Below are 25,383 nucleotides of genomic sequence, written 5' to 3' on the forward strand. Positions count from 1 at the left end.
AAACATTAAAAACTTCAGTTTCCATGAGGATTTTGCTCAAGCCAACTAACTGGCCATACTCTCTTCTCAGTATGAAAAGCATTTGTGTCCTTAACATAGTAACAAAATAGCCGGCAGGAACAAGTGGGGAAAGTTTATTTTGGCTTATATTTTCTGACATCTTCAGGGTACCAAAGCCAGAAAGGAGGCAAAAATGGATGTATCCAGGCTAGCAGAACTGTCAGGCATCAACTGTTTGCATCACTGCTGACCAGGTAGAAGAATTCCAGACTACAGAGAGGTGTGTAAAAGTCTCACAGGACCTGCTTTGCCAGCCAGTCCCCTTCTAATGGCTGCACAGCCTTTAGAACAGACTCCATGCTGTGACTAGAGTTCAGGATGGTGAGTGTTCATCCTAGGAAGATAGCAGGGTAGTGTAAGCATGGAAGGTTAGGAGACAACAGTTGTCAACTTGGCAATACCTGAAACACCAGGTCATGTTCCTGGAGCTGTTAGCTTACTGCTGCTTGCTGTCTTACAGAAGATGGTTTGATGACACTATCTTAGCTGGTGATTGCTGTGTGTCCCATCAGTCCAGCAGCCAATTACCTTGGATCTCAGGGTGAAAAAAGAAAAAAAGGATTTTCACTGTTTATCTGTAAGAGTGTCAGGTCTATCCCTTTTTGCAGAATTGAATTTGTGATAAAACGAGGGAAACAGGCAAAATAGATGCTTTGGGAGAGCTTGAGGGAATTTAAAAGGTGATCTAAAATCTTTTACAACAGGTTCTGCTGAAATCATGCTAAAAGTTCAATAGTACTATTATTCAAGTAAATACCTTTCACAACTTGTCCAGACCAACAGATACAGCTGTGTTCAGTCAACATAAAACCAGATACACTGAACCAGATAGAAGAAAAAGCAGGCAACAGCTCTGTACTTACTGGCACAGGAGATGAATTTCTGAACAGAACACCAATCGCACAGGCACTAGGATAAATGGGACCTCATGAAACTGGAAAACTTCTGTAATACAAAGGACACTATCAATTAAAGTAGCACCCTACAGAATGCAAAAAGATTTTTACCAACTCCACATCTGATGGAAGACTATTATCCAAAATATGTAAAGAACTCAAGAAACTAGATAACAAAAAAAGCAAATAATCCAATTAAAAATGGAGCAGGGGCTACAGGTTAGTCAAAAGATGGATGTAGGCACTAAACCTCTTCGCAAAGGAACTTATTCTGGTCCCAGTTCACAATGTGACCAACTGCTTGAGATCCAGCTACCAACTAGGTCTTCCAATATATATCAACTATACCCTTGAATTGTGGAATACAGAATGAACTCTCTCCTTGCTTTGTCAAAACATTTTTTCATAGTAAACAAGAAAAGGAACTAATACGGAAAATCGGTCCTGGGAGTTGGGCTGTTGTTACAATACCCTGACCATGTGATTCTTAATACTTTGGAAGTGAGTTGCAGAAGAAATGTGGAAGATTGGAGAACTTCAGGCGACAAAGCCCTTAAGTGCTGTAATCAGAACTTGATGTAGGATACTTGAATGACAGGAATGCTGATGGGTTATCCTCTAGCTATCTGCTCCCTAGGTTGTGTCAGAAAATCTTGAATGCATCATAAAAGCATCAGTGGGAGCATAATCTTATGAAGTATGTTCTGGACATCTCTGGACTTTATAAAGACTTCATAATACCATTATAAATTATGCAATGAACAGAAAAGGTTAAATTATTACATGTAAAATTGATTATTATGAAACTGGAACTATTGAGGCTAAATACTAAATCACAGTGAGGATGTGAAGGGGAATAATACTCTTAAAGAGTAACAAATTAATTTCAGTTTAATCTGTACCAAAAATGTTAAAGTAGCTTTAAGTTGAGTACCCTTTTTCGAATAAACAGTTTGGTACATCAGTTAAAACAAGGATGAGGCTTATATTCAAAGATACCTGTGTTGAAAATGTACGTTTGGAAATACTTCACTCAACTTCCAAAAACACAGATCTCTTTACTTTCAGAGAACAAGGTGTTTTTATTTGTTTATCTATTTATTAAAATTTTAACAAAGAGACTTCATTCAGATGCTAGCACCAGATACCCAGGGTGTGAAGACTGTGCCTGAGAGTGCTCTCAAGATGCAGTCCCAACTTACATTAGTCATGTGTTCATAAAGGCTCTCAGGCTGTGTCCATCCTGGCTTTGTGCACCTAGAGGCAGGAACACTGGCAGACTTCCTGCCTGCATGTCCTCAGACACCTCCATCTAGGTGCAGTCAAGGGCAAGCAAGCTTGTCCACAGGAGTGACCACACACTGTCTGTATCCTCCATGAACAAGACCAGGCAATCATAGAACAACGCCTAGCATTCTGAGACCTCCTCTGTCCTTGGACAAGTAGGACTTACAGGCTAGACACACTTTTTGTTTGATAGTTCTCTTAAGCACAGGACTTTAAACAAAATGTTCACCATCACTTCCATCCCCCACTTAAGTTGTATCCTGAGTCAAGTTCTTGACCCTGTGGTGAGTATCTGTGAAAGGAACAGGGTAGCTTTACAGGTTTCTTTATGAATTCTATACCCCATATTAATTAAACTAAGTTCTCCCGGTAGTTTTCCAGAAAGCAGAAGGATACAGACAAAAGGAGAAGTGGGTGAATGGGGACAAGACCCACCCTGCTGCAGAAGACTGTCCAGGCCTGCAGTATGAGATAGGGTGCCTGGCAACTGGTCCGGATGGCCACAGCTCCCCCATCCAGGACATTCTGGGTGTAACTTGAAGATCAGATATCCACCAGATGTCGGGGGCAGGCCTGACTGGACATGGGTGCCTAAAACGAACCAATGATATTAAAAGTCAACTACCCATAAGCCCATTCACCCAATCCTGTACTGCCAAGCTTGCAGCCCCCACGCCTCCCTTGCTTTTTCCTTTAAAAACCCCATGCCTTTGTCTCTCGGGGCTGTTCCCTGATGACTTGCAAAGTGGCCCCATCACTCACTGGCCTGAATAAACCTCTTCTGTTTGCGGCAATCCATCTCCAAGCTAACTTCATCTTTCTCTCTGGTAATTGGGCTCTCGGTGGGCCTAACACCTGTTCACACTGGGATTTAATAAACATCAGTATACTGGCACCCAGACCAAAATTTCTGTATCTAGTTAAGACATTTATGATGCATAAGCCAGCGATGATCAGCAGAAACAGAAGTGTCTGGTGTTCTGCAATATCTGAAGACAGAGTTATCACCCAGAAAAACAAGGAAATGAGAATGGCAACCATGGGCTTCCCCTGTTCTGGGTCATTTTTCTGTCTGCAGTGTACAGGGTTTGTTTGCTTGTTTTTGTTTTGGTTTTCCTGAGAGTACAGGAATCTCTAATGATTGCTGAGTGGTTTGCATAGAACAACGTTTTCTCTTACAGCCACACAATCACATCCTTGTTCTGCACAGAGTATGGTGAGTGCTCTATCATGTTGCAAAACTGCTTCAGCTAATGGATCAACCTGCTGATGGATCTTGATCTAGTTGGTTTTTACAGGTACCTTTTTTTTTTTTTTCAAACAAGGGAGCCTGGAGGTCAGTATGAGCGAGCCTGGTTTCTTGGGTAGACAGTCCAAGTAACCATTTGTCTTCCTTGCCAGAGAGTTTCCTTTGGACTGAACCTTTTCAGTCTTTTGGTGAGGATAAGGGGTGGCATAGATGATTTTGTAAATGGGCCTCAACTGAAATTAGGATGCCATTGTAGGGGCCCAGGAAGCCAGGAATGTTAATCAAAGCCTGGGAGGGGATTCATTCCGGAAATGGGGCACTCATCAGAAGCATCTGATTACCTGATCAAGGTAAAAGAGAGGAAGCAATCAAGGCAGCTGGACTGGAGCACATCACCTAGCAAGCCCAGGCTGTCCACTTTTGTAGGACTGCCTGGGGCTTGGGTGCTGTAGATCACTTTTGGTGTGGTTTGTTGTCTGATTGTGGTTCCTGGGTGGTGACTGTCAGGTGAGTGGAAATCTGCCAAGATATATTCAGACTAGGGACAGAAGCTAAAGTTAAGGAACTTAAAGGAAACTCTTACATTTGGAGCACCCCCCCACACACACCTATTCCATCAGGAACAGGCAAGAGTTGGGGAATCTTAGTCTGTTGATTGGAGTTCAATTGACCTGTGATAGGTAGATAGATCCAAGCTGCAAACTCCGTGAGGCTCACATGAATTCTTTTAAGTTACAAAAGAGGAACTTCTGGAGCCTTCTACTTTTAAGTCATAATAAAAGCTTGGGGATTTAAAAAAAATTATCTGGGGTTAAAAACATCAACATTCTTTTCTTTGTCCAGAGGTCTGGACAGAGGTGGTTTTAACATGATGAGAAGTAATTTTAGGTATCACAACTCCATTGATTACTATGTTAAAACTTTGAATTTTTGAAGTCTTGATATCACATATTTTTTTGTTTTGGTTGTTCTGTTTGGTTTTTCAAGGCAGCCCTGGCTGCGATATTGAGCTTCTCCCAGGATGAGGACATGTCTTGGCTAAAGTGCCCTGTCTTCACGTCAGAAGTTTGGAATGAGAGCAATCTCAGCATGCAGATGTATGAACAGGTTCTGGCTTACACTGTTGGATCTTGTCTCGGACATCTGCTTTCCAGTTCTCTCGGACAACCTCACTACACCATGCAAGGAATAGCAGGCACCAGATATTGCAAAGTATGTTCAGAAAACTCCAAACTTTATTAAATAAAAACTTTATTGAATAACAACACAAATGTAAGATTTACTGCTAATAAAAAATTAAAGTTTCCTGTATAAAAATAGATTATCATGTAGTTGGCAATATTCACACTAAATATATTAAGTCTATACCAATAGTGGGGCTAAGGTGACAGAATATAAATATTAACATGACATATTAAATTTCAGCTTAATATATACAAAGAAAACATCTTCAAAAATAGCTTAACAATATATATAATATATAAAATATATTTTTATTTATATATAAATATTTGTTTATTTAAAATATATATAAATATTTATATTTATTTTTTTGGAATAAACAGTTTAGTACAGCCCTCAGCAGGGTGAGGCTTCAAGGAGTCCCGGGTTTACAATGCACATGTAGCATTAGTTACTCCTCTTCTGAGAATAAAATAGATGTCTTTACTTCCAGGCTGGGAAGTATCTTGAGATGCCTCCGGCGTGTTTCTTACTTCTCCTGGATTGCTCGGGTCCCGTGAACAGCAGCACACTGTGACGCTTCTGTAGTAGCACACAGTACTGGAAGGCAACCGGAGATTCCTTCGGAGACAGGCAACTGGTGGCCTTCCTTTCAGAAATAACTAATGCAAACAAGCAGTCGAGAACGAAAGGCCGAAAAGCACCGGAAGCCGTCCACTGCCAGTTAGATAAAAATTGTGAACAAGAACAGTAAAATTCAATCCAGCGTCGACCTCAGTCACAGATGAATCTCGAAAGCCGCGTGCTTGTGAGCATGCGCTGTGCAGGCCGGATAGTTTCTCACTTTCGGTGGGCACACGTGTCTTCTGTTGTTGTTGTTTCTGTCCCGACAGGGTTTCTCTGTGCAGCCGTGGCTGTCCTGGCCGCAGTCTTTACACTCAGAACTTGTTGAAGGCTCTTCCACACCCAGTACCTGCAGTCCTTAGCCTCACCTGGGAAAGAGCTCGGAGCAGCTGCCTCGCAGTGCCACCAGGGGAAGCTGCTATAGGAAGCGCTGGTGCAGGATCTCCCACACCATCTTCCTGAACAGAGGCATGTGCTATGTGCTGCTGGGAGAAGCTGATGGGCTGGCCCCTGGAAATGTAATCTGCGTATTTACAGGCGAACACGCTGCATTCGCCCCCATTCAGCTGCTGAGGAATCTCCTCTGCCGACATAATGTGTTGCTTCCACTCCGCAGGGCTAAGGTCGCTGTTCCTTCTAGCTTTGCTCTCCTCCCGCAGATAGCAGAAAAGCAGCTCAAGGATGCCGGGTCTCTTCTGTCCCAGGGAGTCCAGGTAGACAATACTCTTCTTTCATAGGTCTGTGACCACCAGGCTCCAGTGCATGCCCAGGTGAACTGGGACCAGGAGAAGTTCCTTGGCAAAGATGTTTACTGCCCGGGTCCATCTTCTGACTGACCTGTAGCCACCAGACTTTAACTTGGTGTAAAAGAAGGTATTAAATGCGTGAAGTGCCGGGTAGCCTTGACTTTGATTTCTTTCCATGAGAAGATTCATGTAAAAATTGATGTCTTTGTCGTTGAGCCGCTGGGTGTTCCTTAGGGTCCACAGGTCTCCTCGAGTCATTTGCAGTTTGAAGGCACAGCTCAAGATCTCATCTTTTGACCCAGGGCCTAGCGCACTGCTGATTTCTTTCTCCATGTCCACTGTGACAGCAGGACCACGGTCCAGCCCTCTGCCCTTCTCTTGGTCTTCAAGAGCCTTTTTCTTGACCTCAGGTGTTGACACTTTGCTTTTGGGCATGCCATTACTGACACTGTCTGTGCAGATTTGAGGTGTTTCCGATTCATGATTTTGCCCTTCAGCACAACCTTTGATAGTCTTCGAGGTGTCCATGGTGCTTGTGTGAGTGCTGTGAGGGCCAAAGCTCACGGGGACATCAGGTTGGAGGAGTTCCAACAGCCCTGGGCACTTTTCATGGTGGTGTTTCTGAACTTCTTCCTCCCTGTTGCTGTGAGGGGGTTTGAGACCCTGGCCTCCACCCACAGACTCCTCAGTCACAGCCTCTTCCTCAGGGCCTTTGGCACACTCTGGGGCCATTAGCTGTAACGGACCCTTTTCCTGGGGTGACCATATTCGGCTCTTGTCAGGTTCTTCATCCCCAAGCTCTGTTTCATGCTGTTCCTGTTTCGGCTTCTTCCAGGACTGGACTGGCTCTTCGGACCACACATCATCCTCTTTGTCTTCTTGGCATTTCCTCTTCTGGCCTTTCTCTGGCTGTTCAGGGCTCATTCTTTTACCCTGCTTGCAAGGCTGCCTTATAGAGGTTCTACTCGGATTGTCTTTGCTCAGGTGTTGGCTGCCACCCGAGATGCAGCTTTCTGATGTCCAAGTCAAAGTGCAGGTCAGCTGGGCGTTCTGTGGGAGTTCTTGGGTTTTCCCCTTGATGGCTGAAGGGTCCCTTAGTCTACTGGGAGATGTCTTATCCACACCAGACATGGTGGTTCAAGGTCAGAAACCACAGGGGAAGAGTACAGTTTTCCTTTGGAGCTGGGGTCAGTTAGGCCAGGAAGACAGAAGGAGGTGGCAGTGTCAAAGAACACTTCTCACATAGCTGATCTTCTCTAATCTTGTCTTTCAGGTGGCATTTCCTCAGTCCCCCTATAGAAAGGTCTGTGGAGTTCTGACTCTGCGTTTTGTTTTTACCCTACTGAGGGAGAATGATCCCTCTAGGGCACAAGGAGCCACTGTAGAAAATGAAATTGTGGAAATCACAATGAGTGTCAGAGACTTTCAGCCAGAGGCAGCAGTCAACACATGTTAGAATCAATACTACTGTGTGCGTCCCTCCACTGTTACCAAGGCTCTGGAAGGCCAGTTTCCACAAGCTGGTTATGATGTGGTTTTATGCACCAGGGCAACATTCATTGGTGAATGGAGGCCCTGCCCACCATCTACCAGGTCTAGGATCTTAAAGCTTGTTTTCATTCCTGGAATTCCTGTTGGAACTCCTGCTGGCTGAAGCAAACCCAAGATCAGTAAGAACTCAGAGGAGCAGAAGTTCAGCACATATAATGAATAAATAAATGTAAAAACCCCCAAATGCTGGGATTAAAAGCTGCAGCACCACTACTTGGCTGGAGAGATCTTTTTAGGATGACTCAGCAGATATGGCTCCGTGGTGGTAAAGAGTGATGCTTTACTAGAAGACCACACTTTGATTCCTAGCCCTGTCTTTGCAGTTTACAATCAGCTGTAACTCCAGTGCCAGGGGAGCTGACACTCTCTTCTGGCTTTAAGCAGGAAACGCACACACAGACACACACACACACACACACACACACACACTGCTCTTACATATGTGAAAGTAAAACACTCATATACATTAAAAATAAATCTTAAAAAAATAAAAGCTAGGATTTGTACTAAGCCAATTTCTCTTTTTTTCCCCAGAAAAACAGTGTACCAGAGAACTAAGTAAAAATCTTTGCTAAAATGTACAAAACAAAATTAGAAAAAAAATGTAATAAATGAAAAGATAGTTATCCCTTGTAAAAGCTTTTAGAAATAGTTTGAGAAGCTTCTATGTCCTTAAACCTTGAAAGACAGAGACTAAACCATGTGTTTAAACCTGCTTGTAGCTGCTTTTCTCACTCCCAAAAATCTAGAGACATAACCATATCTCCATAAAACTCATAATATGTGATTGAACAGTGGCGAATCTTTGTAGATTATATTTGATTTGATCGTTGCCAAACAGAACGGAGGAACAATGAGATGGCTCAGCCCGGTTAGCTGCTCACTGGCAACTCTGACCAGTTCAGGGCAATTCCTGAGTCACACAAGATAAAATGACAGAACCCAGTCACCCAAATTATTCTCCGTCCTCCACATGTGCTATGGCAAGCCAGCAGTTGCCGCACCCCCAACACAAATAAATGACTGAACTGCAATAAACTCTGAAAGGTGAGCAAAGACAGCGGCCTTTTATCCTAGTGGATCACTGTGGAATGGCTGTGCCTCTCACCCTGCAAATTCAGGCCACGGCCACAAGAGGGCAGAGAGAAACCACAGAGAAGAGCGTGCCTCTCAGTCTTTCCTGCCTTCCTCTCTGACCCAAAGGAACTTCTCAGAGCAGAGAACAGCAGGGGCAGAACCAAAACATCTGGACAACTGGGCTCCCCTTGTTTACAAGGCTGGCAGGCTTAGTCAGGGATCTAGAGAGTAACAGAACACACACACACACACACACACACACACACATACACACACACACACTAGATAGATAGATAGATAGATAGATAGATAGATAGATAGATAGATAGATAGATAGATAGATGAGTTTAGATAGATGACTTACAGGCTGAAGTCCAGCTAGTCCAGAGATGGCTGCCTATGAATGGAAGGTCCAAAAGTCCAGTAGTTTTTCAGTCCATGAGTGTGGATGTCTCAGCTGGTCTTCAGTAAAGGCCAGAATTCTACACAATTGGACCGCAAGGACAGTGAAGGAATGGACTTCTTCTCAGCGAGGCAGTAACAGGCAAATAGCAAATGCTCCCTAGTTCAAGCACCTTTTATAGAGGCTTCTAGCGGAAGGTGTGGCCTGGATTAGAGGCTCGGCTTCCCTCTTCAAAGATGAGGATTAAAATTGAGCAAGGAATCCCTCACAGGTGTGCCTTTTCATTTTGGGGTTTTACATAATACCAGATAACTGGAATCCAGTTCACAGTCAACAATGGTCGTCACAGCTGCCTTTCCAAACCCCACTTCATGTTCTGGACACAGTTTGACATTTTTGACATTTAATCTTGTGTTCTTTCTTTCTGTACCTTCTGGTGTGTGTTTGTCTGTCTTCACGTGTGTACGTGTGTGCATATGTGTGTGTGTGCCTGTGTGCAGGCTCTCTCAAAGAAGTCAGCATGTGTGGGCTGAGTTGTGGGGCAGCAGAGCTGGGCTGGAGTGGAGTGGAGCTCACTTGGTGGAACTCTTGGCCCAGCAAATAAGAATCCTGGGTTTGCTTCCCAGACCACACACAACTGCATGTGATGGGGCATGCCTCTTCTCCTAGCAGTCTGTAAGCAGAGGCAGGAGAACCAGAAGTTCAAGGTCATCTTAAGCAGCGTGGGGCTTTCACAGTCAGCCTTGGATACAAAGAGCCCCAAATGATAAAATACATTATATAGGAAGGGAGGTTGTAGATCAGCAATTACTGAGCATTTGCCGTGCATAAACAAAGGCCAAGGTTTAATCCCTACCACCTTCGAGATCCACGTAGTTTGTTCAGTCTACAAAGCTGGCTGTCTAAGCTGGTCCTCAGTATATGTTGAAATCCCAAAGAAGCAGGCTGTAATGCCATTGAAGAAATGCCTCAGCAGCAAGATGGATGAACTTGCCAGAGAAAGGGAGGGTGATTGGACAAAAGGCAAAGACTCCCTTCTTCCAGGATCTTTTATTCAGGCTTCCACTGGAAGGTGTGGCCCAAATTTAGGGTGGGTCATCTGAACCCAAAGGATCCCTCTCAAATGACCCAGTCCAGGAAAATCCCGTCTGAAGGGAGCCAGCTTCATGAAGGGCACACCGATTAAATGCCCAGTGCAGAACAGCCTCCCGGAAGCTCCTCACACCAGCAACGTTTTATGGACTTAGCAGGTTATATTTGGGATTATGCATACTGATATACATATTTGCAATGCCATAACAATTAATGAAAGGAGAGGAGGCCATGGATCTGAAGCAGAGAAGGGAGGGGAAATGCCAGGGTGTGGAGGGAGGAAAGGGAAGGGAGAAATGTAATTATAGTATAATTTTGAAATCTTTTTAGAAAGTTAAAAAGAAATAGAAAAAGAAAGTTCTAAAATAAAAAGAGAAAGAAAGAAAGAAAGAAAAAAGAAAGAAAGAAAGAAAGAAAGAAAGAAAGAAAGAAAGAAAGAAAGAAAGAAAGAAAGAAAGGAGAATTCCTGACAGATGTGCCCAGGTGCTTGAGTTTTAGTTGATTCCAGATGTGATCAAGTTGACAACCCAAGATTACTTATCATACATGACATGCACACAATGGAAGAATTTTCATATGAAGAAAAATTATGGCTGAACATGGATAAGGTATGTCAAGTGAAATAAACCTGATAAATGTTGTATTATCTCACCTCTAGGAGATAATATAATCTGAAAATCTCTGGTTCATGGAAGAGAAGAATACAATGATGGTTTCCCAAGTCTGGGATTCAAGCAAAAGGAGGGGAAGACAGACCTCAAACACAGGTTATGGGATTTGTGCTTAAAAGCTCACCTTGAGAAAAGCTGAGGGCTACCCTAGGATCCTGAGTGCTCAGTGTAGTTGCCAGCTCACTAATATTTTCTATCAGCTTGAACACTGTGTCCAAGAAGTTTTTCCTGGTGGACACAGGACAATTCTACAAGCCTGCTTTAGTTTTGAGTTTTTCTATTTTAAATTATCATTTAGCAAGAGAGAGAGTATGTGTGTGGACAGAGTATGTTTGTAGAGAGCATAGGTGTGTACAGTGTGTGTGTGTGTGTGTGTGTGTGTGTGTGTGTGCATACATGTATGAGTGCATGAATGTGTCCCATTGTGTATTTGTGGAGGCCAGAGGACAAGCTTTAGAAGCTGAGCCTCATTGCATGATGGATCCCGAGGCTACATCTCAGGTTCATAGGCTCACCTGACCAGCACTATTACCCAGTGGACAATCCTGCTGGCCCCAGCCCTGCTGTGCAGCAGCAATGAAACAAAAAGTTAGGAAGGCATGAGAGAGGGGCAAGGCCACCTGGTGCTTGTAATCCCAGCTTTATCTGTACCTGCCCATTTACTTTATCTTTTTTTTTTTTTTCTGTCTTGTACCATCAAGGTGAAATATCTTCTGGCCCTGTTACTTCTTTTATATCTATTGTATTCAATAGATATAAAAGAAGTAACTGGCTCTGGCTGAAGTAGGCTGGATTGTCTTTACTCAGGTGTTGGCTGCCACCTGCGACACAGCTTTCCGATGTCCAAGTCAAATTGCAGGTCAGCTGGGCGTTCTCTGGGAGTTCTTGGGTTGTCCCCTTGATGGCTGAAGGGTCCCTTAGTCTACTGGGAGATGTCTTATCCACACCGGACATGGTGGTTCAAGGTCAGAAACCACAGGGGAAGAGCACAGGTTTCTTTTGGCGCTGGGGTCAGTTAGGCCACGAAGACAGAAGGAGGTGGCAGTGTCAAAGAACACTTCTCACATAGCTGATCTTCTCTAATCTTTTCTTTCAGGTGGCATTTCCTCAGTCCCCTTATAGAAAGCTCTGTGGAGTTCCGACTCTGTGTTTTGTTTTTTCAGTACTGAGGGAGAAGGATCGCTCTAGGGCACAAGCATTCTGTCTCCCTGTCACTAACCACTTCTGATGGCCTGTGGGGTGTGTGACACCTGGAGCAACTCAGAACGATAGGAATGCTGCTGGTGCTTGGGGCACCAGGCCTTGGGTTTTCAGGTTCTTGGCCTCTTCCTCAAGAAGGAGCTAAAGCCATGCAAACATTACTTTCCTCAAAAGCTAAGTGATAGTATGGATCAGAAGGAAACATGCTGTCAAGAGTGGCAGTGGCCTGTACAAGTGAGGGTACACAGTGCCCCAGTTAGTTTGGGGCTTCTTTTTCTGGGGTTCAGGGGGAGGTTATGCGCCATTCACCAACCCTAGACTGTTCTCCCTGGGCAAATATCTATCAACAAGTCAAGACTAATGCCACAGCCTGTGTCTGTAGGGAAGAGGCTAGAAAAACAGGCACCCCCTTAATGCCATCTACCGAAGTGTAAGGAAAAGAGAGCTTGACCTTTGCCTTCTAGAATATGGGCAGAGATCTGCAGCTGCTAAGAGATCTTTTTGTCACGCTTTGCTCTGAATACTTACTATCCCACCTTTCATCCTCACTGTTGAGTTGCAGCTGACAGTTCTTGTCTGGCCTAACGCTTGCTGCGTTCCTTGGAGTGCTAACACCATCTTGTTAAAATAAGGGATGGGATTTAATATTTTCATCGGTATAGGCTCCTGGAATATTCATATTCTGACTACACTGTGCATCAGACACATGGGAACCCTTAGTAGGATTCTAAGTGCAGAAAACTGTTGTCCTAAGGAGAGGCTGGTTGGGGTAGGTGTTCAGAATTACCGAGGTGAGGGGAAAGAAGGCAGATCCATTGTAAGTGAACTGTGACTCGTGCAGAATGGAAACAGATGGACCTGAGTACAAGCCCGATGCTCTTACAGGTGAGTAGGTGAAGACGAAAAGTGTACTGAAGAAACAATTAGTTTGTAGAGATGTGTTCAATGAAAAATGTCTTGGCAGCACCGTCACTGGCACTCAGGTAGTAAAACTCTTTTATAAGGTTATTCTCTTGATGTGCTTTAGTTCTGAGCTTCACATGAGTAGACTCACCTGGAGAATTCTTTTCCCAGTCAATATTTGGAACTTATGGTGTCTTTGCTCCTCAGAATGGCCCTTGTAGCACACCTCCTCAGAACTTACTGGAACTTCAGCATCTCAGGCTTCCCTCCGAAGAAGGACGAGATCTCCCTGTGCCCCATATGCGCATTAGTCCTGAGAAGTGTCATCTTAAGTGTGAAGTGGTGTGTCTGAGTTTAAAACAGACTCTAAAGTGCTCTGATGTTGGTTATGAAATGTCCCAGGACTGGATCCCAAACACTATCCACTGAACATGTAAGTGCAAGCACTTTGTGAGGTCAGGGGTCACTGGGAGTCCAGACAGTGCTGGACATGTGTTGAGAGCCTGCTTCCACCAAGAGTAAAGGGTCACATGGGACAGGAAGCTCTGCTTCTGGAAACTTGGACTATCCAGAGAGGGCTGGAATCTCACCAGCAGGCAAAGTTCTCATCACATACCTCTGAAGAGTGAAAAGATGTAAATTAGGAGGCGAAAGAGAGGAGCAGAGGGCTAAGAAAACAGCCACCACAAGGTGGAGCCAAGTCACACAGGACTGATGGGGGAACCAGACTTCAGGTAGCCCAGACTTTAGCTGTCCACCATTTTCAAATTTGGGAGTAGGTTTGGTTCTTCAGTCTGAGAAAGATGATGGCACTGAAGGCCAGGTGAGGAACAAGATCAATCGGTATAAAGCCGTGATCAGAAGTGCTCATCTTGCATGCGTGAACCTGCTTTCCAGTGGCAAGGAGTTACAGGTCCACAGGAAACAGCAGACAGCAGGAAAGAAGAGTCAATCCGGGTTCGGGAAGATGTGTGCTGGGATTACATCCTCGTTATGTCTGATTTACAGAATCTTTAGCCTCCAGATTCCATTTAGGAATATTAGGGGAATATTGGTGTCATCTTGTGGGTTTCTTGTGAGAATGTGTGCAAAATGCTCACTTTAGCGAGTATTCCCCAAACTTGGAAATGTTAATCCACAAACACTCAACATGTCATATTGATTGCTGAGTGAACACAGTGGTAGTTAATGTTGTCAACTTGTGGGGGTCCAGAGGCATCCGGAGACAAATCTGTAGGCATGCCTGTGAAGGATTACCTACATGGGAAAACCCACCTTAACCTTGTATGGGGCTCTATTCCATAGGCTGGGCTCCTGGACTGAATAAAAAGCTAAGCAAAACTGACTATGAGCATTTAACTCTCTCAAAATTGAACAAAATACCCTAGGTTCCTCCTGAAATCCCTTCCCCAGGATGGACTGGAATTCAGAATAAAACCCGTTATCTCTTGTGCTGTTTCTCACGGGATACCTTATCACAACTTCCAGGTAAGTTTGCATTACAGAGACCCTGGTGAAATCAAGCGTGGGTAAGGCATTGTCTCTCATTTTTAAAATGTTTCCTGTTAAAGTCTGTTGAAGCTGAGTGTGGTGGTCGAGGAGAGGAGGCACCATGAGTTTGAGGGCAGCTGAGCCACACAGCATCTCTCTCAACAGGAACAGTAAGAGGCACAGATTATAGCGATGATCAAATGCAGTTGGTGTGTAGAAACTGCTTGGCTGCTGTGGCTGAGGCTGTAGGCCGATGCTTCCTGTGGTACCTATGCTGGTCTCAATCCCCGGGAGGAAGCACCCCTCCTTTCTTAGCCTCTAGATGCTTCAACTATAGGCCCCATAGAATTTGTCCCCATAGGCACTGCTGTTTGAGTGTTTAGGCCTCTTTCTGTTTGTCTTTCGATTGCTGTCTCGTATGGAAGCCCTCACTGCCGCTCCACCCCCATGCCTGCCTGCCACCCTGTGTGATACCCTTGTGGCCAAGAACTCACCCTCCCAACCTGTGAGCAAGCCCCCAGGGAAAGGCTTTCTTTTGTAAGCTGCCTTGGTCATGGTGTCTCTTTACAGCAACAGAAGAGTGACTAAGACAAGGCCTAAGCCAGAGGCCCTTCTGTTAAGCAATTTTAAATAATCATCTCAATAAGAGTTTATTCCATTCCAGGGATCTAAGAACTAACACATTTTAAAGATAAGGAAACTGAGGCCTATGCAGGTAGTGATTTTTTTTTAATATCCTATTTAGCAGCAGAGCTAGGATTCACCACTGAGCCCTCTGTACCTTCTACTCTGTTCTGGGCTCAGGCAACAATTCCTCTCTAGTAGTTCAGTCTCTTGTCTCACATTGCTTTTCTCAGGTACAAATACAGAATAAACCCCAACAGCACCACGGGTGATAGGAATCCCAGGTCCAGTCTAGAGAGATGGCTCAGAGTTTAAGAGCACTGGCTGCTTTTCTAAAGTTACTGAGTTCAATTCCCAGCAATCACATGGTGGCTCACAACCATCTAGCATGAGATCTGGTGCCCTCTTCTGGCCTGCTGGCACACATGCAGGCCGATTACTGCATAATAGATAAATAAATAAATCTTTTTTAAAAATGGGGTATTCGCATTACCTTAAAAATATGAAACGAAGAATTTTAGTTCCATTTAAATGAATCCCACTTAAATGTGACTTTGATTGTGACCCCCTCAGGCTGCCTGTATCAGTATCTTGCCAGGTGAGCCTCAGTAAAATATCGCCATTTCTTTGATCTTGTATACAGCAGTAGCCAAAAAGGAGAACATGTGGTCCCTTCCGTGAAACTGAGTTGATGGAGCCGCCTTATCAAGTGCTGTACATATTCACACTTAAGAACACACACTTACAACTAGGTATGATTAACCTTTATTATTCATAAAAAATGAGCTTTCTAAAATATTAGTAAATTTCCACTTTAGTTCTGTTTTGAAGTGTTGGTACCAGTGAAGTAACATTTTTCTTCTTTGAATGTTTTCTTGTAAAGTTACAGTCTTCTCCTTTTCTAAAATGGCAGGAAGCTCCTTCCAGTCCTTGATGAAGATAAAGGGGGCACCCATGGCCTTGAGTAACTGCACAGGAGTGCTGTGGTAACTGGACATGTTTCCACAGTGCCCAGCTTTCATCACATCTTCTACCACAGGATTGGAGCCAAAGGAGCAGGCCTCATATATTCTGTAACACTCTGTGTTCACTCCTACAGGACACAAAGTGAGGTCACTCTGAAGCAAAGCATCTTGGTAATTCTTAAGTCTTTCATTTGTCTCCTGAGGCTTCCACCTAGGAAATTAAACAAACAACAAAGAAATCCCTGTAAGTTTTCCTTTCCTATGGCATCTTTTTTGAAGCAAATCTTTTAATGTCAGTTATCAAAATTGTGAACACATCATAGAGATGATAAATGTGAGAGGCAATGAAAATGTTGGACCAAACACATTTCTTAAAACTTCTTTAAGGCTTGGGGGTGTGGGTATAGCCCAGCTGCTAGAACTCAGACCTAGTATTGATCATCATCTATCCATAAACTGGGTATATAATTCCCTAATTCTATAAGTTGGGAGGCATAGGAAGAATCAGGAGTTTAACATCATCCTGGGCTAAATACCGAGTTTGAGGCCAGCCTGTGCTACATGAGACTCTGCCTAAAACAAGTTTTTTGTTTTGAACATTTGAAAATGATCTGAACATTTTATTGCTGTATATTTAAAAATATCCAGTGATCAATCTCCGAATGGGTGTATTCATTCACTCCTTAATTCCCGAAGGTTGAGTTCTCTCGGCTTACTCTGATGCAGCTGTGCTGTATCCAGTGGTGGGCATTAGGTCTTTCAGTTAAGTCAGGACATTTTCTAGAAAGTCTGAAGCCCTGTGAGGAAAAGCACAGAGGGGCTTCTGGAGTGACAGGGCTGCATTTTCGTATGGGTGATTACTGAATGTTTCACTGCCAAGGGCTCAGAATCAAGAGCTGTATGTGAACAGGCAGGCTAGTGCAGACGTGGGGAAGAGTAGAGAATAAACAAAGATGAAGGTCATGCTTGTGCTTGGTATGCCCAAGAACTGGTAGGGAGGCCAGCAAGGTGGAAGTAGAGGAACTGAGGTGAGCAGTCAAAAACCATAAAGTCTGCTCACAGAAGACTCACCTGTAGTGTTCTGAAGAGGGAACGACATAAGCAATAAACATTTTAACATTCAATCTGGCTGTGGTCTTGAGAATGGAATGAATATATAGGCCACATACATGCAGAAGCTGAGCCTGGCATTCTTTTCCATTTGTATTCTCTTAGTGAAATAAGCACCAGTCTCTAAAGGGAGACTGAGGAGGTGTCAAGAGTTTAGGAGAGAAGGTATAAAGCAGTCTTTGAGGACGAAGGGGGAATACTTTAGGAAATAGATGAGTGATGGGTTCTTCAGCTTTCAAACTGTCTAAACTTATGCACAGCTGCGTGAGTATGGCTATGGAGTGGGCAGAAGGGGAGACTAGACAGGTAGGGCTCGCTAGATGGGGGAATTAGAAAGGGGAACATATATGCAGGGCTGGTTGACTGTAGAATTTAAGCTGTGTAATTCAGAAGTTGATACAGGGACAGGAAGAACAATCTGGGCATAGTAAAAACCATCTTGTAAATTCCAGCTGAACTGTGGAGTCCCATTACAGAGAATGAGCTGGAATGGCAAGATAGGATTGTTACCAACAGGAATGCTAGAATTTGAGGTCATGGAGAAACCTTGTGGTATGTGAAATCCAAGTGTCCATTTAGGAATGACCATAACAGGAAATGGCTGATCGAAGCCTATGATCTATGAAGGGGAGAAAGGAAAGAAACCTTATACCAAGGTGATGGAAGGATTGGCTAGACTTAGAAGTCACCAAGAATTCAGACAATACTGGTGTCAGCCAGAGGGGCACTGGATCTCCAGTCTTTAAGGAAACATAAAGGTAAGGCAAAGGTGAAGGCTCAGGGCTACAGAGTACCAGTTACACACACTGGCATGAGACTGAGAACTGGGGTTCCGGGTGCAGAAGGACAGAATGGTCTAGAAGCAGCAGGAGCACAGAGGGTACTACCTGACCTCTAGCTCAGCTCAACCAGAACCATTTTATTAGTGCTTTTCCTCCAGTAAGACTTTCCTCTCTCATACCACCTCTCACTCACCAGCCCTTCAGCTGCTGTGTAAGCACCCTCATGCCTTATGTCCTTTGCCTTGGCTCCCTTCTCTAAATGGACCCTGCTGACTCCTGTGCCCTCTTCAGGCCTGTATATAATGTAGCCCTCCACCTGGTGCTCTCCTTCGCTCCTTGAAAACAAATGTTCTACCCTCCACCTCAGTCCTCTCTGTGGCCTTCTTGTCTTTAATTCTTTTCTTACACGGCATTACCATCTCCTGACACACACTGTTTTACTTGTCTCCACCAACAAGTGCTATGAGGGCACTGTTTTTGTTTTGTTTTCACTGTTATTATGAGTAAGATGGTTTCTGGCATTTGGCAGTTGTTTGGTAACTCAGAGTAAATGAATTTAATACAATTACTGTTAATGTAATTGTATTAAATTCATTGTAATTAGTGATATCCATCTAGAAGGCAATTTCTGTCTTAATTAAAAATAAATTTTTAGATCTAGAAGCATATGTATTAGGCATCCATTCCCTGGCCAATCAGCTTTACACTCCACGTGTTTATTTAATAGCAAAAGATATTATTGCAAAATGACTTCCATTACTACATCAATACTTGCTTCCTGATTATAATGGGAAAGACTGGAGAAAAGCCAGTTTCCTAAGTTTTAGTTACTGCTGTACCTTCAGACAGGAGGCTGGAATAAGCAGTTACCATTGTTTCTCTGGAAACCTATTTGTACACAAGGTGACATTCGGATTGGAGAGCAACAGGAAGGAACCATGCAAACATTGAACTTACTGCTCTCTTGCAGAAACCCAACAAAGTTTACCACCTCCATCTTGTTTCAAAATGTTCATTAGTGCTTGTCTTGATGAGTTTTCATAGACAGTTCCTAAAAAAATTACATATGTAGGGCCTCTCATCATGCAGCATCGACCAGCTGGCTTCAACCACGGGAAACTTTCTGTATCTATAAAAGCAAGTAATGAAGTACTATATGGTAGGATGCCCCACAGCTTGGCTTGTTAAGCCATGTGTTAAGGACAATGGTTTCTAAGCACATTGTACACCACAGACATAAACAGTCCTATTTATCCACTAAAAAGAATATATACTGTTATAATCATGAACTCTGAAAATTTAATTTCAAAAAAATTCCAAAGAATAAAACAATGAATAAAACCTGTGTTGGTATAACGTTCTTTTGAAATGTATACACCTTACCCTTGTTCATTCAAATGCTGATATCTCCCTCCCCCCCCAACAGCTGTCTGGTTTCAATCCGGATATTGCCTTGTAATATTTATTTTAAGCATCCTGTCTCAACTGTGTGCAAACAGGCCAAACTAAAGAAATTAGACACAATGTTGAGCTCGGAGGAGCCAGAGGACAGGAAAGAGGGAAGGAGCCAGAGGGCAGTGGGAGGAGAGGAGAGCTAGGAGAGAGAGCTGGAGGACAGATCTGGGAACTACATGGAGATGGACTGGATCTAATATTTCACAAAAAGCAAGTATAACGTGGGAAATCTAAATGTTAGGAAAACATGAGGGCTTGGAGTTTTAGGATGGAGTAGCTATTGCCCAACACTGTGTTCTAGGTTAACTAAATAAACCCAGTCTCTGTATGGTGATTTGGTTATACAGCTGTTTAGGACTAACAGCAGTTTACTAGAAGATATATCAATCACCGCTTACAACAAACCTGTTATTATACAGAGGAGGCTCATTCCATGGGCACTGGTTTGCATATAAATGTGTGCCTGTAGTCTATGCTGTATATAAGATTATTATGACATTTTGGGTCAAATAACTGTTTGTTTGAAAGAGTGCCATAGACTGCACCATGTTTAATAATATTCCTGGGCTCTACCCCCATGACACCAGTTGTTATAATTCCCCCTCTTCAGTTGAGACAACCAAAAGGTTTCCAGATGCTACCCAATATCTTCTCATCGGGAACAAGGTGAGGATGGCAACACCAGAATTACTATGCTTCTGTCTTCTATTAGGTGAGTAGGTGGTGTCATACAATGTGGAAAAAGTATAAATATTTCTACAAATACAGGCTCTTTTCAATAAATAGATTTTTCTGAAGGTTGGGTGTACTTACAAAGTTTTTGAAATTTTAAGGATGGTCCCAGCCTAAACCTGTTCGCCTGGAATGTTGTCCATGTAGGGGTGGGAATACCTGTCCCTGGCATTTCTCTAGTGACATCTGTAGAGCTAAAGCAGTCTGAATTCACAAATGGTAACCAGTGACATAATAACGAATGTCGGATTTAATTCTATCAGTGAGATGATTCACTTCCTCAGCAAATATCTGAGTACCTACTGTGTATAAGCATTATTTTAAAATTTACTTTTTTTTTTATGTATATATTAGTATATTTGTATGCCTGCTTGTCTCCATGTGTAGCCAAGCACCCACAGACTTCAGAACAGGGATTCAGAGCCTTGGAACTGTAATCACACATGGCAATGAGACACAGCATGTGGGTGCTTAGAACTGAATCTGAGTTTACTATATGAGCAGTAATTGTTCTTAAGTGCTGAGCCACCTCTATAGCCCATTTCTACAGAGCTATTTTAAATCAGGGAAGAAAACTCCTGACCTCATAAAGTTTATATACTACTGAGAGCCTATCTCTTACTATTAAAAATCTATCCACAGAAAGTTTAAAAAATGTTTTCCATTTTTTTTAAACTGGAGGATGATTATATATTGAGGACCCTAAACTATCATTTAATTAACCTCTGCTTTTATAGTTGAGATTAACATCAAGTCAGCCAATCACAAACCCAAGGAATGTGTATACAGCATATAAAAATACTGCCACAACAGTATTTGTTTTCACAAGAATTATGGCTCTGTCTTTGTTCATTCTCTGCTAAACATCTCTTCAGGACACTAATAAGCTTAAAATTTTATCCTATATCCATTTTTAGAACAAACAAGTACTCTTCAGTTCTCCTCAGAAGATGGTAAAATACAACAAAGCAGATACTATTGCCACTTATGCTCGAGGCCACTCTTTTTGATGGTAGGAAAGATTGCCCTGCCTCATCACCAGTGAGCTTACTGCCATTTAAAACACCATCTTCCCTGTTCTGTTCAGAACACCAGAGGGATGCCTTTCTTATCTTGTACTTACAAAGTTGCTACACCTAAAGGCCACTGGAAAACATCTGCGCCATTAATCCAAGGGCTGTCGTATGTTATGAAAAGCAGGTCCACAAAGCCTCCATTTCTTTTGAGGAACTGCATTATCCAGTCATTGTCACAGTATTCATTTCCAAGCAAGACAACAGCCAGATGCCGCAGTTTCTGGGTTTGCATTAAATTCTGTGCCTACAGTAACCACTGGGTGGCATGGGAGATCTTTCCTTTTTCTCTTCCATTTAACACAAGGACCACAATGTCCACTTCTATGGAGAAGTACCCTGGAACCACACCCCGGCCAGTGATGAAGCTGTCGAAAACAACACACCACAAGCAAGAGATAAACAAAACTGAACAAAGGAAATTTCAATCGTTTTATATAAAATCTAGAATAAGATTAAATTAATATTCTCATTGGATGTACAATTTGTATAATGCAAGTTCTTCTGAGCAAGTGGGACAGAATAATAGAAAGCTTTGGATGTAGAAATTCAGCTAGTATATGAGAGTGGACTCTCATTTCTTCACTGAAGGCAAGGCAGTAAGATACAATGTAAAGGAAAGCATCAAGCTTCAGGAGATTCTGAACATAATTAAAAGGATTTGTGTGCATGCGTGTGCCACGGCGTGTTTGTGACAGCCAGAGGACAACTTGGAGGAGTTGGTTCTCTCCTTCCACCACGCAGACCTTGGGGTTGAATTCAGGTTGTCTGAGTTAAGGGCAACCACTTTTACCCGGCAACTCATCTTACCAGCCCTTAAAGGATAATTTTATGTAAATATGAAAGTACATAAAAATAAGTATTGAAAAATACTTATATATCTTCCATCAGTAGAAATATAAAAATTTGAGTGAGAATATACTTTAAATTCCTAATAGCAATTCTTTAGTGAAGAATAAAAAGAGTAGGAAAGAAAGAAAAGGCTTTTATTGGAAACAATTCTGTTAGGAGGAAAGTTAAACATTAAGAATTCCTGACAGCTCAGATATGTTAAGTCTGAGTGGTTAGCAAGTGGGAGAATGTTGTATTTTCTTCTTTGCAATATATTTTCAAGAGTTTTCATAAAAGGAATAGACATGCTCCATAACTCACACTGTCATCCGCTGCCCCAAGCAATCACTGCTGCCGAAGTGTTCTGAACTTTGGGAGTCAAAGTGCAAGGGAATGAGCAGGTGGGAAGTGAAAACAGTGAGTGTGGACAAGTGTTCTGAAATCCTGGATGAGGATTAATGGAGAGTAGTGGGGTGGAAAATGAAGGAGAGAGAGGCAGCACCTGACAGAACATGGTCTGAGAAGAGAAGGATGGAATGCACAGAACATCCTGGAGTAGGGAGATCACCTCCCAGAGAGCTCAGGGTGAGGGAAGGCCCCGAGAGAGAAGGGGTAAAGATGCCTGAGCATCTAGTTAAGGCAGAGAATTATGGATGCCCTCACTCTCGGTGTGCTAGGAATAAGAATGTGCGCCCCACTCCCTGTCCATGTGGCGCTGGGAACCAAGCCCAGATGTGCGCATGTTCAGTGAGAGTTCTACCAACTGAGCTGTATCTCCAACCCCTAACTACTACACTTAAAACAGGAAAATTTCCTACTATACACTAACATTATAAAAATAAGGCTTGTGTATGAGTAGTATAATGTACAGAATGAGTGCTATGTTCTAATTATCTAAGGTTATTACTGATAATCCATTAACTGAAAATAATCATGTACAGAATTCTAATTTGCTCTTGTGGGTTACTCAGCATATGTGTAAGCATCAGAACTTACAATTTTCAATATATTTTTCTACCGCTTGCCTCAACTGAAAAATGTCTTCAGAGTAAGCACTTCCATATAGCAAGCCCAGAGGAATCATTTCAGTCCGAAGTAACTGTGCAAACAGTATAGTTTTGGAATTCACTCAAGTTAGCACCAGTGTAACTTGACTGAGAGTACAACTTGCGATTCCATAAAACTTCATTAATTTTGGATACATTATCTACTACTTTTCATTGTTTAATAAGGTATTTTAAAAGTCTGTCACAGAACTTGACTATAAAGTTCTCTAAGAGGAAAGAACACGGTTTCTTCCATGATGACGTAAAATCTTGTGTACAAACCTCAGAAAGGCAAACTGGGCTTAGCCTTTCTTGGTGGTAGTTAATGATGTTTTCTATCACTGTGGTAATACCAAGTAATTATAAGCTTAAGGATGACACGCATGACTGTGCCTTCAGGGAAGAAATGAGAGTCTCACATATTCCATTCTATAGACTAGTTGAATTCCAGAAACGTCTCTGCAATGTTAGTCCACTGACATGTTCACTGTTCAACTACAAACACAGAAAGCAATTTATGCATGCAATAAATTTTTTTTTTGGACTGGCCATTGAACCCAAGGTGTTGCACATTCTATGACAGCCTTCCTGCCACTAAGATCCACTTATTCTTTCAAGCAGTGAAATCTAACTAGTGTGAAGTTTAGGAGTATACACACAACCTACAATGAGATTAGAACAGTGAGGCTAAATACCTGTTTACACTGCATGCATGATTTGAAAGAGTAGCTTTGAGAGAGTCAAGCAATGACAGGCTCGGGAGCTAGCTGAGTTGGCAAAGTGCTTGTGCTGTGAGCATGAGGACCTAAGGACAATTCTTGAACTAAGATAACAGGCTGATGTCGTGATGGAGAGGCAGATCTCTGGTGCTCACTGTCCAGACAGCCTAGCCTAATCACTAAGCTTCTGCCAGAAACCTGTTCTCAAAACCAGCTGGTAGCTGCAGGCTGCCGAGGTGTGTATGTGGGCACACATGTGAACATAAGGTTGAAGGGAGAAGTGGTGGGTTGTACAGAGAAGGAACTGGAGGGGAGGGAATGCAGGTTGAACTGGATCATGTATTCATGATCTAACATGTATTCATGTCCTCATGTACTATCATTAAATAAAATATTTAATTGAAGACAAACAGGGACAAGCCCGGTTCGGTGATATGCACCTGTAATCCCAGCACTGAAAAGGCAGAGGCAGGCAGATCGTTGTGATTTTGAGGCCAGCCTGGTCTATAAAGCAAGTTCAGGGCAGCCAAGGCTACACAGAAAAACACTGTCTTTAAACAAAAATAACAAAAACCAATTAAACATGTAAAAACAACTAATTTATTTCCATTAAAAGCCAACTGGAAATAGTACCTTCATGATAAAACTATGTTTTTTTTAATTAAAGTCATCTTAATTCTATTTGAAAATTAAGAAATTATACAGTGAATAGTAAGTTAAATAAAAGTAAAACCCTTGAAAGTGTTGGCAATGCACTGGTTTTTTAGAATCTAAAAATCAAAACAGAAACAATTTTGAATTTTGGAAAAAAATGGAGCCTATATAATTACGTAAATCATAGTAGATATGACATAAAATGTTTTAATAAGTAAAAGTTGGACTCTGAGTATTTCCAGGTTAACCTAACTACGAATGAAAAGAAAATCATGAAAGTAATGTTTACTTTCGTCCTCTAAGGCATAGAACATTGTGTTCATTTACCAGTCAAGTGTATGAAATGTGGAACATGAAGTTTTCCATATCATCAGCTAAAACCAAAGTGAAATAAGACTCCCCAGGATTTATTTACAGACTTTTAGTTTCTTTCTTCTCTGCACTGGGGACTGATCCCGGGGCCTGGCACATGCCAGGCAACTCATCTGCCACTGAGGCAGATCTCCAGCTTTCCCTCCAAAATTACCTTGAAATGTCTAATTTAATAAGAAAACGTTTACTAAAGTGTAAGCAGGACCTATTCATTTATTTATTCATTCCCAGGATAGATTTCTGTATTCTTCCCAAGCTGAAGCATAAAGATATAAAATAGGTTTATAAAAGTATAAATATACTGTGCATACTATATGATAAAATATAGAGCATCCTTATGAGAGTATATTCCCTCCAGTAGGTCCATGAGGTGTCACGCGGCAGGCAAGGTCAGTGTTGTCTAACAGTACCTGTACTGTGTTCTTCCTACAATCAACTGTCCTTCCCTCCATTGCGCAGTCACGTCTGGGGGATCAAGAGTGCCTTCGAAAACATGTTCCCACAGATACAAACCTGGTAGTCAAAGAACAAAACCAGACACATCTGCTGTCTTAGCCGTTTTAGAATGTTAGGAAAATGTATGTTTTA

The 25,383-nt window shown here is 42.6% G+C and overlaps 1 long non-coding RNA gene across 3 annotated transcripts in view; it reads right to left on the bottom strand.

Annotated features, from left to right (window-relative positions):
* The window catches only part of LOC132648628 (uncharacterized), a 356,879-nt gene that overhangs the window by 325,056 nt on the left and 6,440 nt on the right, over positions 1–25,383 (bottom strand). Inside the window, exon 3 of one of the 3 annotated variants that reach the window (XR_009587068.1) lies at positions 15,826–16,232. The exons of 1 other annotated variant lie outside the window; for it this stretch is intronic. This is a non-coding gene — a long non-coding RNA (uncharacterized LOC132648628). Of the gene's footprint in view, positions 1–15,825; positions 16,233–25,203; positions 25,309–25,383 lie in introns of those variants that run through there. One more of the 3 variants, XR_009587067.1, reaches the window with a different exon arrangement.

The sequence above is a fragment of the Meriones unguiculatus genome, chromosome 17, assembly GCF_030254825.1.
Source record: "Meriones unguiculatus strain TT.TT164.6M chromosome 17, Bangor_MerUng_6.1, whole genome shotgun sequence".
In the NCBI taxonomy this organism is placed as follows: domain Eukaryota; kingdom Metazoa; phylum Chordata; class Mammalia; order Rodentia; family Muridae; genus Meriones; species Meriones unguiculatus.